At 34.4% G+C, this 13659-nt stretch overlaps 2 protein-coding genes across 2 annotated transcripts in view; one reads left to right on the top strand and one right to left on the bottom strand.

Annotated features, from left to right (window-relative positions):
* LOC142981858 (uncharacterized) overlaps positions 1–13659 on the bottom strand; it is a 220813-nt gene that overhangs the window by 130550 nt on the left and 76604 nt on the right. Inside the window, exon 3 of the mRNA XM_076127995.1 lies at positions 2572–2612. The gene's annotated coding sequence lies outside the window, so the exon portion shown is untranslated. The remainder of the gene's footprint in view (positions 1–2571; positions 2613–13659) is intronic.
* The window catches only part of ct (homeobox protein, cut), a 167119-nt gene continuing 163734 nt past the window's right edge, over positions 10275–13659 (top strand). Inside the window, exon 1 of the mRNA XM_076127918.1 lies at positions 10275–10757. The gene's annotated coding sequence lies outside the window, so the exon portion shown is untranslated. The remainder of the gene's footprint in view (positions 10758–13659) is intronic.

Here is a 13659-nt window from a genome sequence, read left to right as displayed (position 1 = left end):
CCACTAACCATACGATAGATAGATAGATAAATAGTGATAGGAACAGTCGTTTATTTAGACATAAGTATTACCATATCGATGTAAACGTCGTGGATTCAATACATTTCAGCAGTTTTTTTTTTTGTGAATTTCTAGTCAGCATGTTTTTTTTAACACTTTACTGTTCTTCTGTTGGGCAAGGGTCTCCTGCCGAATTGAGGGAAAGGTCGGCAATAAGCATTTTGCTTTTGTAATTAAATAGATACTTTTAGCTATGAGATTCCAGGTTCAATTATAATTGCTAACCAAATATTACAAAAAAAACGTAAACTCAAAGTAAATGAATTCTTAAACAAAAATGATTTAAAGAAGCCTAACGTCTAAGTCCAGTTAAGTATGTAATTTGCACAACCTGAGCAACAAACCCTTTAATACCACTACTAACATTGAGACAATACGAAACATTCACAAACCGTTTATCAAATCATTCACCACTTGAAATAAAGATGCATTTAATATTTAATTTTACTTTCACAGGCTATAGGCCCATAGCCAGTTGCGCTCACCGATCGGTAAACGATCTGTGTTTTAAGCAACCATTGGCGCGGTCATTCCATAGATGGGTGACCGCATAGTGGTATTTGAGCTGGGCGTGGGCTGCTTCGGAGGGCACGTAAAAAGCCGGTCCCGGCTGTTGTCTACTAAGATAATAGTCGTTAAGCCATGTCAAAGGCCTTTAGGGCGGCTTGAACAACTTTGACACTAGGTTGACCACTAACCATACGACAAACAAACAAAACTTTCACAAGTATTCTATCCAACCAAATATCCAATAAGCTACAAACAAAGTAACAAATCAAACATATTTTTTGTCTCACTTCCTCACCAGATGTTGTCATTCAAACGATTATATTTAGATCAAACCCTTTTTTTGTTCATTACAAAAAGATAGGCAAAAACAAGTCTTTAGTTGAGGCAAAAAAAGCCTCATGAGGAAGGGGTTAAAAAAGTGTTAGTTGTCATCGAGTTTGGGTGACAATGTTGTGGCTACTTTTTAGTCTATGGGGAGCGAAATCTATCGACTTTTGACTACTAAGTGGACTGTCAGTCTAGACTAGTCAATATTGTGATGGGCTATGGCATAAATATCCGAAAACTAAGCGACTAAAGGGTGACTATAACGATTACCACAATCAAATCATCATGTATCTAGGCACTAAATAAGATAGGGCCCTTTTTACTTAAAAAATAAAGTACAAAAATAGATTTATGACGAATATAATAATTATGTTCGCACAGGAACCATCTACCATCTAACTGGCCACTAAACAAGGCAGCAGAACTCTCACTTGGAGATTATACAATAAACGAGCTGGACAACAGTAACTAATAAACATACTTTTACACTTTTAAATATAAACATTGTATAGACAAATTAATACCAAACTCCGAACAGACACACGAACATGCAAATATCTGATCTGTCTGGGGTTCGAACCCACACCACATGCAGCGCGGTAATCATTAAAATTGCAATCATTAGACGGTCAATTACCAAAATTATCCTCTTTTAAAGGTACCTTGGTATTTATGACAAGTACGAGATGTCATAAAGCAGGCGAAGTCGCGGGGCGGGTGTAGTGTTGAGTGTAAAGAACAGAGCGCCCGCATCATCAAATTTTAATTGTTTCGATGACGCCATTAAAATATAGAGCACAGAGATTATAGAGTCGTATGTTTGAAAATGGTCGAATATAACAAATACCATGAAACAGAGTGTCTTATGTATATGAAAAAAATACAAGCATGAAATAAAATTCTTTTGAATTTGATAGCAGTACTAGATTGGCGACAGATTTGGTGCCATGACAATTCTTAAAGCTTATAAGAATTAAATCTTAAAAAAACTAAATGTCTGCCTTCAGGGCAGACATTTAGTTTTTTTATTTACTAATATTCAATTATTTATATTAAATCATGGAATAACATACATACATTTCCAAAATTCATGCTTTTTCTACACCTCTGCCATCCAGCGCCAAACGGGGGTGGCTTAGCCCAAACAGGACTTAATTTTTTTACCCAACCACCTGAATTTCAGGACGGTATTAAGTATAAAGCCATCGTGTAACTACGTAACTGCAAATCAAGCCCACAATTCACCAATCTACCAGACTCTTAACTCTGTACCAAACTCATTTCACATGGCAGACCCATCAAGTGATATTTGAAGGATATAATGCAAGTAATTAATTAATGATGGTTTGAAACAAAGAGTCGCGGTGCAGGGTGTGGGGTCATTCTATGAGGGTATTACCACTTGTTGAGATATGGTAATTTTTAGGGCTTTTTATTGAAGATATTCGACTGCAGTTGGATTTTTGTTGCTGATATTAAGGAAAAGAAATTTAGTAAAATAAACAAATTAGTTTGTATTTTGTATTAAAGTAGCAGTAAACATAGATAACTTTTTATAAAAAAATATAGTTTTGGCTGGGACTTGAACCCGCGATGCATAACAGGACGGTGATAATGGCACGGGGATCAAATATATGCAAATAAAAATGGTACAACCATTTTTAACTTACTTACCTTAACAGTGATACCATAACCTTAACAGGAGTATATTGTTCCTGAAAATAAAAATTATACAACATCAATACATAGTACGTACAAGAAAACCGACACTTAAGAAACGCACGAACACAAAAAAAAAATACTATTTTAAAAATATTACTTTCGGAACAACCCCCACATCTCATTTTCTTATAAAATACACCTAAGATAAAGAATTCGCGTTTTCCTATTAGTGAAAATAAAGTACAAATTAGCTAATTTCAAATGCCAATCTTAAAAACAGCAACTATTTTTTATTAATATTAACTATAAATAGCGTTACCAATATCGGCATGTTAATGATAACAAGTAGTAACACGTATGTATGTTCGTATGTATGTATGTAAGTTAACATGGGGACATAATAAAGTGTTCACACTCATACATAATTAATGTTAGTTCTTACAGAAGCTCGGGACACTTTGATGTGATAGTGTGGTGTGAGGTGTAAGTTGTAACGATTTAATGAGGTCATACTAACCTAGTATGCTCTCAAAATGATACGTGTGGATAGAATTATAATAACATCGGTAACTTTGCCTTTATTTACCACGGTAGCCTGTTTATCACTTAAGAAAAAATAATAATCTATAAAAAAATATAACAAGTGGTGAGATTTTCTCGGAAATCTACGACCATTAGGGTACAAAAAAAACTATGACAACAACAAAAAACTAATCAATTACTTAACTGAAAATTAAGACGCAATGATAAAAGGATTGATCTACATTTTCAAAAAGTTTAACTATGGTGAATCTGTTTTTTTATTACCTTAAATGAATTTGGGCAAATTATATCATAAACTTGATAATAAAAGTAAATACACTTACTTACACATTTATTTATTTAAAATAGGTAAACGAAATCATTAACAAAAGTTAATAGCATATTAAGAGATACAGTTCCATGTTTCGCTCATAACTTGTTCCACAAACAAATAGTTGTTCAGCAGTGGGTGTCGTGGTGACGCACACGTGGACGATTGTCTGCCCGCGATGAATGCCAACTGGTTTGTCGCAGGTTCGAGTCCCGATTGAACCATCTTATTGTCTCCCCCTGACACCGTGTTACGTTCTTGCTTCTTTTTGTTGAATAAATTGTTATTGTTATACTATTTATTGTAATAATAATATCACAATTTTTTATTGAAGGGATAGGTAGGTGTGATGATGTACCAAAATTACATCCTTTTTTTAAACTAGAATTGAATGTGTGACTTTACGATAGGCTATCAAGTGCTTTAACGCTCGTACTACATGGACAGACAACATTTAGATTTCGTTTGTATTTTTAAAAAATAAGTATATCAAGTAATAAACCACTTAGTGACCTTCGTCATTTTGTCATCTGATCGAGTCCCAATGATAAAGGCGTGATTTTAGGTATGAAGGAAAACTACTTTATAACTTTCAGGGTGCTGAAAGTCATCTACACCGTCTTTTTGAACATTAACATTTTGTCCCATCAAAAACAGTTTCAGCAACTTTATTGTAGTAAATAAGCCAAAACACTGAAATCGTGGGTGCTGAAAGATCTGAAGAACGTCTGTAACAGTAGCAAGATGACCACCAAAACAAAAGAAATCTCATCAAAAAAATATAGGTACCTAAAAAAGTAAAATCATTAAAGAATCGCTCTATCAAGTCCGAACGAGGCCAATCCGGAATTTCTGATTAAAGAAATATAAAAACAAAGGGACAATTTACAGTTGAAAAAGACTCGATTTTCTTTACGTTAATTAATTCTATTGAACGATGGAAAAAAACTGGAACATAGCTTACCCTTTCTATGAGTGGTAAAGGAGTTTGTACAATGTACTGATGAATGAAATATTGGTGTTTGTTTAATCTGTGGTATGAAGGTCAAAAGGTGTTTGGTACTATTTTGCAACGTTGGGTAATTGGTTCGATTCTTGGATGTAAAAAAAATGTTTGTAGGTTTTAAGCTTTTGTTTCATTGGTATAAGAACTAGGTAGTTTGTATGCGATAAACTAAATTTTATTGGAAACAAAATATCATTATTTATGTCACCTGTTCTACTAGAAAAACTAGACAGAGATGTGTCAAACGGACCTTTTTCTGTGTGTTTGTAGTTACTACATACTACGTCATTACATACTTTATGTAACCTTTAAATCTCTCAGGTGCCTTTTGATCATATCTTTAAAGAAAAACTGCACTTCCTCATGGCAGGCAATCCCATTACCTGCTGTAGTACTTAAAACGGGCGTTAAATACTTCTATACAATAAAGAAAATACACACAATCAACATTTTCAATACCAAACCCTCTCATGTAAACACACCTTAACACAAAAATTAGCTTTTATAGAATATTTTTTCTTGTTAGAAAGGTGATAAATCATTTGTAAATTAATAATTAATATGGCAACACTGGGAGGCGACAGACCGTCTAGAATCAAACGAAAATTCACAGAAATTATTTGCATAAGAACGGGGTTTTTAACGTTAACATTTTTTTGCTTTTCGGCATTCGCTTTCCGATTGAGGGTGAAAGATTTGGGTGGATACGGTTATAGAGTATACTTTAGGAGAGTATCTTTCTTAAATAATGATTTATGAACTAAATCATTGATGAATGTATTTTTTTGTTTTTTCAAAAGCCAACTCCCGCACTAAGAATACAAATAATATTGTCCCGTGTGGAATCGAACCTACGACCTCCCGATCCACAAATAATTGTTCCGTGTCTGATTATTATTTGTGCCCGTTGTTTGTAAAAGTTCCCGCGACACAAGAGCAATTCTTACTAGGGGAGTTGTCAAAAAAATATACACTTAAAAACATATTTTATTTATTTATTTTTAAACTTCATATACATAAATGTATACAGGCGGACTTAATGCCAAAGGCATTTTCTACCTTTCTACCTTGGGGTGATGCAGAGATTGAAAGAAGTAGGTGTTTAAAAAAATAAAGATAAAAATATTTTTCATATATTAACTGCAAAACTAAAGGCACATCCACACTAAGTTCAAAGTAACCCTTTCCCTTTATATCGGAGGGATCGAGCAGATGTTTTTAATATCGCAGAGACACCCTCGCCCTGTTTACACTGAGACTATTGTGCGACGTCTTGGCTTAAGGGCGCATTGTAGCTAATACACTTTGATTTTACATATTACGAATATTCCAATAGACTAGCGGTCTCACTAAGTACCGGTTATCTTGCCTGAAAGAATACTGACGGATTTTTTCAAACCTTTGCTGCTACTTTGTCTTTTGAATTGACTATCCGACACTTTTTTATATGCCTGCCTCTCTGGCGCGGTCTGTAGTGTTGCGACTGCCGCGCAAGAGGTCTCAGGCTTGAATCCTGGATCAGGCCAAAAAGTCTTTTCTGAGATTATCTGTTTAAAAATTCTCAGAGATTGCCCGGAGTTAGGAAGTTGAGGTCTTAGACCTCCGTGCTTCGGAGAACACGTAAATCCGTCGGTCCTGCGCCTCTCTCTGGTCGTGTCGGTTTAGCCGTCCCACCAGACAATGAGAGTAAAGGAACAGAGAGTGTACCTGTGTATTGTGCACACACTTGTCCACTATAAACAAAGTCCTACACAGTTGGCTGGTTTCAATGAAACTGGCCGCCGTAGCCGAAATCGACCAGGACGACATCATCATATGCCGTGAAACGGGCTCTAGTTTTTTGCCAATGATTCAATGATTGTGGGTTAAAGTTTCAGCTTCAAATTTATGTCTAAGTGTGTATAAAACAAAAAAATCAACAACCTATTAAATTGGCTCGATAGTTTATTTTCTAGCTTTTCATATTACCAACCTACTAAGCAACCCAAGTATCGTACCTGTTACTCCAAAACAACGGCTTTACTACCACTAAAACGTATCTAACTTTCATTGAAGCCATCTTACAAGTAGATGAGTATAAAACTCAAACATTAATCAAATGTTGCTCAATGACAATTGTAGTTCAAATATTACAGTTTGCTAACCGACCACCAATTATATCGTGTAGTACAATTTATAAGAATAAGCGATTTTATAACTATTTCACTAAGAACTTAACAAAAAAATTTGATTTCTTAGACAATTGCTATAGCATTACTTTTCAAAATTAAAAATATTTATTACTAGCTGACCCGCGCAACTTCGCTTGCGTCACGTAAGAGAGAATGGGTCATAATTTTCCCCGTTTTTGTAATATTTTTCGTTACTACCCCGCTCTTAATGGCCGTAGCGTGATGATATATATCCTATAACCTTCCTCGATAAATGGGCTATCTAATAGTGAAATAATTTTTCAAATCGGACCAGTAGTTCCTGAGATTAGCGCGTTCAAACAAACAAACAAACAAACTCTTCAGCTTTATAATATTAGTATAGATTTACTTCAACAATAACAGTGCATGCCTTAGAAAATGTAAACTCCTTAAAAAGGTTCAATAATTTTATGGTAGGTATAGTTAGTGTTGAACCTTGTGTCAAACTTGTGCAATCCATCAAAAGGATTTTGACATGACTAAACGACTGTTATCTTAATTGACAACAACCAGGAACGACTTTTTACGTACTCTCCGAATCACGGAAACGCTCAACTCATATACCTATAAACTACTTTGTGGCCATCCATCTATGGAATTAAGACGGCCTTTAGTATATTAATCACACAACCAATACTAAGGAAAACAAAGATTATTTACAAACATAATTATCTATAGTAATAAGAAGACTGTCTTTTAATACATCACACACACGACTCAGAAAAAAGAATGAAAATATAAGAAATATAGCATTTATAATTACCTATATAGACCTATCTAAGTTATATGCATCCTACCTACAATGTACAGACAGACATTATGACGATATTTATTGGTTAAAAAGGTAAGTTTCTCACAGTAAAATTTTACGACTTACACAGAATTATAAACAAATACGTTCAAGTTATTTTTACTAGGTAACACGTGTTATTGCGACTTCGATTCCCATTCGAACAAAGCTGTGTAGTTTTTTAAAATCGTAAAACTTAATTATGTGAAATATGCTATACAACAAATCTATGTTTAGTGTTTTCAAATCGTAGAACTGATCACGTCGGCGATGTCTTGCAAAAATGTCAGGTGCGTAGTACTCGTAACCGGCGGTCTTGTATGACAAGAAGTATGTATGTGAATGAAGAATGGGAAGTTTGTAAGGATCGTGCTCATTCTCTGGTCTCTGCCTTCCTGTCTTTGATTTTCAAAGTGCTCAACCCGAACTTTTTCAGCGTGATGGACCCAACTCTTAACTCCTTTTCATTACAGTAACATAATGTTGCCTATTAGGACGGTATTACGTTCAATTTAGCTATGTTAAAAATACACCAAGTTATTGCACAAATATTGATGTGATCCGGAGATAGTTCTTTCGGATATGTACTATGTGTCCGTTGTTTGTATGTTTGTAAAAGTCCTCGCGACACAAGAGCAATTCTTAGTCCGGGAGTTGTCTTTAATCAATCTCTTATCAATCATATTACATGCGAATTATAGCGATAACTTTTTTCGGTACTATACTTTACTCGACGTTTTGGCACACATTACACTAGCCGTGGTCACAAACCGTTTACTTAAGTCTTGCAACACGAAACTTAAAAAAAAAACGATAGAAACGGACGTCTCAAACCTTTTCTTATTTCCAATCGCTCCTCTTTCCATTTGCACCATAGGTACTGTCGTCAGAATGGTTGCGTGCGCTCGCTATACATAATTACATTCGCACGATCGACTCCCGCGCAACGCAATTATTTTGTCACTATTTTCATCAACGCTAATTCCTTTTGTTTCCAAAACTTTTATTGTAATGTCTCCATTTTGTATTTGTAATTATAATTTTGTTTCCGGGAGTAAGCTAAGACTGCATTAGATTGAAGCTATTAAGACATTTGGACAGTCTTCTCAAAGAGTGAAGGTTTAGGGTCTTACCCCCCGTTTCTGAGGTACATTTAGCGGTAGTTTATCCTATTCAATAGCGTTTAAACTCATATAAAAAAAACGCTTTTGAATTGATGAATTACCGCTAAAAGTACTCAGAAATAGGTGGTTAGACGCCTACCAGACATGCAAGCATATTCATAGTATTGCACCGACTTAGCAAACACCTGAACAGATGAACAGCAAATTAGGTTTAGATAGTCCAGAATGTTATGTTAAAAGGATCTTACATCATCAAAAATTACCTTAACTTTTCTAAAGGTAAGCAAAGGAGCAGAACCGAATGAATTTCACAAAATTTTATATCATTTACTTACAATCAATTCCGCTTCGAATATTCTTAAAAAACAACTTCACAATACTACACCTGATTACTCTATAAATAATCAGAAATTACTAACATAATAATAATAATATTAATTACAAATAAATACAACTTGCAATCATCTCAACACACAAAATTTCCACTCCAACTCACATTTTATGGTTCATATCTAAGTCAAATCGACTTCTATACGAACCACAGTTCGTTCTCCATACATTCACTCAGTCCCCTTCGCGTTGTCCCTCGGAAAATGTAATGAAAATCGTGAAAACCGCCGCGTAATGCCATCTAGCGACGAGCGGACTGTAACTAGATTAGCGAAAATTTTGCCAACAAGGATTACCGAGTGATGACTTGAGACAAAAAGTTAGTTATGTGAATGAGATTATTGAAGCATAATGTGAAGTATTTAAAACTGAATTTATTATAATTATAATAACACATTATAATTAAGATGATTTTTCATATACTAATAGACGTTTTTTATAATAGTCGGATATTTAAAAGTTATACTTTGGTACAGGTGTTTCGTGTTTTTCCGAAATGAACTAAAATATAAGTGAGCATTTCTGTAAGGTATTAACCTCGGCCGGTAATTTACACCTGCGATACCATCGACCAATAAGTCTTTACTTGACAACATAATCAAACATTTTTTATCATAGCCGAGAGGTGAAAGGCCCAATAATTGTCGGTATTAAAGATTAATACCTCAACGAAACACGAACAAACCTAGTAACCGAATTTCGGGTGGCGCGAAACAAAAACTGACCTACATCTGCGCCCTACCGAGTTCAGCCACCCCTGCCGACAACTGAGACGATCACCCTACGCGTCTTGCCCTTACGTTACTGCACTTTCTAATCATTCAACGTGATAGCTAATACCCTATTTTTATTTTTCGATTGAAAATTTTCTTTACCAAAAAAATGTCGCTGCAAAAAATGGTTAAAAATTAATACTTAAATCCAGGAAGTTGAGGATTTTTTTATTGAATCATGTGTAGTAAAATATAAAGAAAAAAAATTAACGTGTTTGGTATTTTTAAATAGTCACAAAAAATGAGGGTAGGCGTGTTTGTTGTGGTCACAAGTGGTAGAGTAAATGTAAACAAATGTACGCTCCACGAGCCGGGCGTCCAAGGAGCGGGCAGTCAATCGCGCCGCAAAAAAAGCGCATCCTATTATCGACTACAACAAAAGGACTTGTGCAGTGATACCTAAGTACACATCTCGATTCATCGTCTCGACTCGATCCGCCGAACCGATCCTATTGGCGCGCCCCACTGTCGCCGCGGGGGAAAGGGACCGCAAGCGGCCGCGGAGCGAAGAGCGATAAGGAGGGAGACGGTCATCTTAGCTACCGAGTGGCGTCCCACTGGGCGGGGCCGCGCCAAGGAGTGAGCCTCAGATGCGCGTAGTGTTGGTGGGGCTACGTCCGAAGGATCGCACTGCAGTCGTGTGCCGCGACAAGCACGCGCGCCCGCCGCCACGCCGCGCTCCGCGATCCTCGCCTTACGTAATAATAACTAATCGGATCGAAACCCTACCTCCGATAATCGATTGTGATTGCAAACTGTCAATAATTGTACACTGATTTTTTTTATTTATTATAATTTTTTTCCTCGCCGCCATCGGTCGTTAGTGAACTTGAGTTTTGTGTACACTGTGTCATGTTTTTGTTTTGTTTTCGCTCAGACTTGAGAGATTATTTTTGGGCGTAGCTGACTGTGTTTCGCTTTTATAATTTAGTAACATTATTGTTACTAGTGCGAGTGTTACTGATAAACAATTGTCGAGATAAACAGTTGTTGTGAATTATTTTGACTTAGAAGTGTTATGTGGAACATTGTAAAGATTGTGATTGAACAAGAATCAGCCGTGAACACACGTAAGTGTTTGTTTCAGTGTTTTATATTTGTGTCGTGATAATTAGGAAAAGTGTGATTTTTATTAAGATAGATAATTTTGATGGTCGAAAATTCTAAGTGTCGTTTAGAAGTAATCTTACAAGTCCGTGCAACTTCTAACGTAGTTAACTCATAATTCTTGCGTTCTAACAAGATTTTAGGCCAACTGGACAAGAGTTTTACGACACACAATATTTCGAAAACTAAGTCCAGATTACCGGCTAAGTCTGTGAACAAAAATTGGACCGAGAAAATTCTACAGCACAAATAAATCTGACATAACCAAATAATGAACTATACAGAATTATATATCAAAAATCATCGCATTAATCCGTCCAGGAAATAATAAATATAAGGTTAAAATATTCTCAATTTCACCTGAGAATGTGTTCTCATTAAAAAATAAAAAGTCGGATGCAGTCGGTACATTTGATCGATAAATCAAATGATCAATTGCGATTGAAAGTTAAATGGCGAGGAACGCGGGCGGCGGCCTTCTGCCGGCGTTCCGTCTCTTAACTGTGACTGATCAGACAGACGATAATTGCTCACATCACCCTACATTTTATTTCTCAGAAAATAAAGAGTGAAAATAAAACAGATTTTTTTTCGTAAAAATAAAATTTTATTGAATTGAAAATTTTTTGTTTAAATTATTTTTTATGTTAAGTGTTTTGAAAAAGTAATAGTGATTAAATTAATTTTAGTGGGATAGTGAGAATAATATGTATGTTTTAACTGTGATATTTAAAAAGTGAAGCCTCTCGGCAGGTTTCAAAGACAATCTTGTTGAAGGAAAGATTTATTCGAAAGAAATCTACAAGTTCATATGTTTTACAAAAATTATGATAATCAGTATGATTTATTATTTTCTGCATATTTTACAAAATGTAGGAAGTTTGGTGAGATACCAACGTGTGAATTAATTTTATAGACTTAGGTTTAGTCTCAGAATTCATATAGAAGGACTAAGTAAATAATTTTAGGAGCACAAAATGATAAGTCCTTCAGGTAAAAAATAATATTTTTATGACCAAAATGTGGTTAGGATATAAATAAACTATAAATAAATCTGTTCAATTATATTTTTTTCTAGACATGTTCTTTAACTGTTTCATTCGAACGAGTTTATCTTTTAACAAAAGTCGGTCCATTTTTTGTTTAACCAAAAATTAACTTAAGAAACTAAAATGAAGTCGGTTTAATTATTCTCGTACAGATGGCGTTCAGAGGTCTTTGACCTCGCGACTTAACTGTTGAATTAAACACGACAGTTTCCGGACTTTAATTTATTTAAATATTAATTATTAAACAATAATTTTAATATGACAGTACAATAAAGCAATGATTTTTACAATTACAATAAATAATTGATTGGAAAAAAACATTAGCGTTTTATGCATAGGGTAGTCAATTAAGCGATAAATAAGTTTGAAAAATGCGATATGTAAATCATTACAAATTGCAAACTAATAATGAATATTGAATAATTGTACAAAGCGCGGACAGGTGTTTTTTACAGTATCACTTTGCAGTTAATTCTAATTAGTAAATGGATAAAAACCTAATCGATTCTAAACAGTATCGATTAACAGTGAATCGAATAACACGAGAACGTGATAATGTGGGATTTTTCCATTGTTACTTTGATATGTCGAGTTTTTTGCTGTGAGAACATATTTTTATGATAAATTACCTATTCTACGCATACATTGAAACAAATAAGAAATACGACGATTTCATTTGACAATAAAATACTGTCTTTACTATATTGTTAAATGAAAAAACATTAATTATTTTATTAAAAAATGTTTTACTGATCAACAATTTAGAAAAGTGTAACAATTTTTAAAGTCCGTATAATTATTATTTTTGTTCAAAATATATTAAAATGTTATGTAAAAATACAGTTCAAGTTTATAATAGTTTAAATTAACTTCGGTTATTGTAACCGTTGTCGAAGGGAATGTTAAGGGAGTGAACTACATTTGTAGGTGAAGGGCTAAGGCAATGTGAGGTCGTAAGTTCAAACCGGACCCTTTTGAACTATTACAAAGGGCTACTCATAGCGCAGGTATTTTAATAGCTTAGTAAAGGGTTCGCGGAAATATTGAAAATGTAATCGCATATTTCGGAATTTGAATTCATTTGTTTTTGGAAAAATAATTGTTAATTCGATTAAATTATTATTGTTGGACTGGAAAACTTATTGCAATAATTGTTAAGTTGACACATTAAGAGTGTTATAAGAAAATGTATTTTTCTATGCGTAATAAAAATCACACTTTTTCTAATATTGTTGTGTATGTGTTATTTAGTAATTGTGTTATCTCTAATTAGTTTTTTAGAAATGGTTCTAATTCTTATTAGAATGTACTTGGAACTGAAAAGTTTGAAGTTGAGGGATAATTACTAAGCTAGCGAGTTTGTCAACGAATTATTAGATTATCATACAAAAAGTTGTGTATAAGAGAGTATGAATGTGGATGAAATAAGAAGTACCGTTTTGATATCTCTGCTCACCGCAAAGGTTCGAAGGGATAACGTTTTCTTCCCTAATTGTAAGATGTTATAAATTAGATGTCGTTTTAAAAAATTGGCTAAGTCTTACTTAGATTAGAGAAGAAATAGAATAAAATAAGTAATTTTAAAGAATCAATTAAGTAATAGGTAGTAGTATGTTCATTTGTTTCTGAAAAATGTTAAGTCCCCAGCCCGGGAAGAGGGCTTGAAAAACCTCTCCCAATACGGGAGGAGACCCTATCGTTGAAACAACCATAGGTGAAATATATTTAGTAATAATGAATGCTGTTGCTATGCCGCTACTGTTCCGTCACGGGTTCGATTCCCACACGGAAGAACTATTTGCATGTTTTTTCTTGC

The sequence above is a fragment of the Anticarsia gemmatalis genome, chromosome 20 (genome assembly GCF_050436995.1).
Source record: "Anticarsia gemmatalis isolate Benzon Research Colony breed Stoneville strain chromosome 20, ilAntGemm2 primary, whole genome shotgun sequence".
NCBI lineage: Eukaryota > Metazoa > Arthropoda > Insecta > Lepidoptera > Erebidae > Anticarsia > Anticarsia gemmatalis.
Note: the sequence above shows the minus strand (reverse complement) of the source record. Positions and strands in the feature narration are given on the sequence as shown.